Source organism: Rattus norvegicus, chromosome 8 (genome assembly GCF_036323735.1).
Source record: "Rattus norvegicus strain BN/NHsdMcwi chromosome 8, GRCr8, whole genome shotgun sequence".
Lineage (NCBI taxonomy): Eukaryota > Metazoa > Chordata > Mammalia > Rodentia > Muridae > Rattus > Rattus norvegicus.
The window spans coordinates 40,855,422-40,857,496 of NC_086026.1; the positions used below are offsets into that span (position 1 = coordinate 40,855,422).

The 2,075-nt window shown below is 38.9% G+C and overlaps 1 pseudogene; it reads right to left on the reverse strand.

Annotated features, from left to right (window-relative positions):
* Positions 1–799: 799 nt before the first annotated feature.
* Positions 800–1,444, reverse strand: LOC108351820 (ubiquitin-60S ribosomal protein L40 pseudogene; annotated as a pseudogene).
* Positions 1,445–2,075: the final 631 nt, after the last annotated feature.

A 2,075-nucleotide genomic window follows, 5' to 3' on the forward strand; every position in this document is an offset into this window, starting at 1 on the left:
AAGGATATAAAACAGTATTGTACACAAATGAAAGTAAAGGGCAGGCACATATAGCTATTCCAATGTCTGACCAAAAGGACTTCAAACTAAAACTAGTCAGAAGAGATAAGGAGAACACATCATACGTGTTAAAGAAAAAAAATCCACCAATGGGATATTACAATTCTAAACCTATACGTAACAAACACAGGAGCACCTAATTTCATAAAAGTGATAGTGTTAGGCCTAAAATCACATGTTGACCTCAACATATTGGTAGTGATTGATTTCCATACCCCACTCTTACTAACAGACATGGCATCTGGAAATAAGTGAAACAGTGGATCCCTGGAATTAAATGGCATCACAAATCATGTGACCCTAACTGATATCATCAGTACAGTGTAACCACGCTCTAGAAAAATAGACATTCCTCTAGACAGCCCACTGAACTTTTCTCAAAATCAACATTTTGGGACACTGAGATTTTTCTCAAAATCAACATTTTAGGACACAAAGCAAGACTCAACAAATATAGAATATCACATCTTGTATTATAACTGACCAAATTTAAAAAAAAAACTGGATATCAATAGCAACAGGAATTTGTGTTAATATAAGAAACTCACAGAAATGAAACAACACCCTACTCAATAACTGGGTTAAGGGTCAAGGATGCAGTTTTGCAGAAGAAAATTTAAAAATTCTTACAACTTGCTAAAAGTAAAGTATACCAAAATCTATGGGATCTAATAAAAACAGCCCTAACAGGACAGCATATACCATGAAGTGCTTACATTAAAAGAAAAACATGCTAATAACTCAAATTAATAACTCACTTAAAAGTCTTGGCAAAGGGTTGGGGATTTAGCTCAGTGGTAGAGCGCTTGCCTAGCAAGCGCAAGACCCTGGGTTTGGTCCCCAGCTCCGGAAAAAAAAAAGTCTTGGCAAAACATTATCAATACCCCTATCCCCCAAAAACTAGATAGGAATAGTTAATCAAAACAGGGACTGGAATTCATGAAATAGAATGTTGTTGTTGTTGTTGCTGTTGTTGTTGTTGTTGTTTTACTGTTCTAGCAGATGGAAGGGGACTTTATTTGATCCGGAGGTATAGCCCCAGCTTTATTTGACCTTCTTCTTGGAGTGCAGGTTGTTGGTGTGGCCACACTTCCTCTTGCAGCAGTTGACTGCATGGGGGTGCAGGCTTGCATAGCATTTGCGGCAGATCATCTTGTCACAGCTGTACTTCTGGGCAAGCTGATGAAGGGACAGCCCGATGATGCCACCCACCGCACAGACGCAACACTAGGTGCCAGGTAGACTCTTTCTGGATGTTGTAGTCGGAAAGGGTGTGGCCTTCCTCTAGCTGTTTGCTGGCGAATATCAGCCTCTGTTGGTCTGGTGGGATTCCTTCCTTGTCTTGGATCTTGGCCTTGACAATCTCGATCTTGTCAGTGGCCCATCAGGGTCTTCACGAAGATCTGCAGGGTGGCGTCTGTCACTCAGCTGCCTCACTGAAGAATGAAATAGATTTTTTCAAATACAATAACTATATGAAACAAGATTAGTAAAGCATTAGCCAGCTTAACCAAAAGAAAGAGGGGGTGTGTCTAATCTAATCCGTTATTCTGTTTACTGTTGAGCAATTGAGATCATGAATATTCCGTTACTCTTGACAAGTGTATGCTATAATCTACAGAAAAACTCTAAAAGAAATAGATGAATTTGGAGATATATGTGACCTACTATCCCTACATTAAGATAAAATAAACTGTTTACACAGATCATACATACAGTTCAATAAAGACAATACTTAAAATCTCACAACTAAAAAAGTCCAGTGCCAGATGGACCTGGTCCAGAATTCTACCAGACCTTCAAAGGAGAACTAACACTGATAGTCCTTAAATCATTCCATAAAATAGAAGATGAAGAAATATTTCTAAAAATCTTTTTGTAAGGCCAGTAGCACTCTGATACCAAAACCAAAGGCAGGTACACACACACACACACACACACACACACACACACACACACACACACACACAATTATAGGGCAGTTTCTCTGAAGAGAATAGATGCAAAACTTCTCA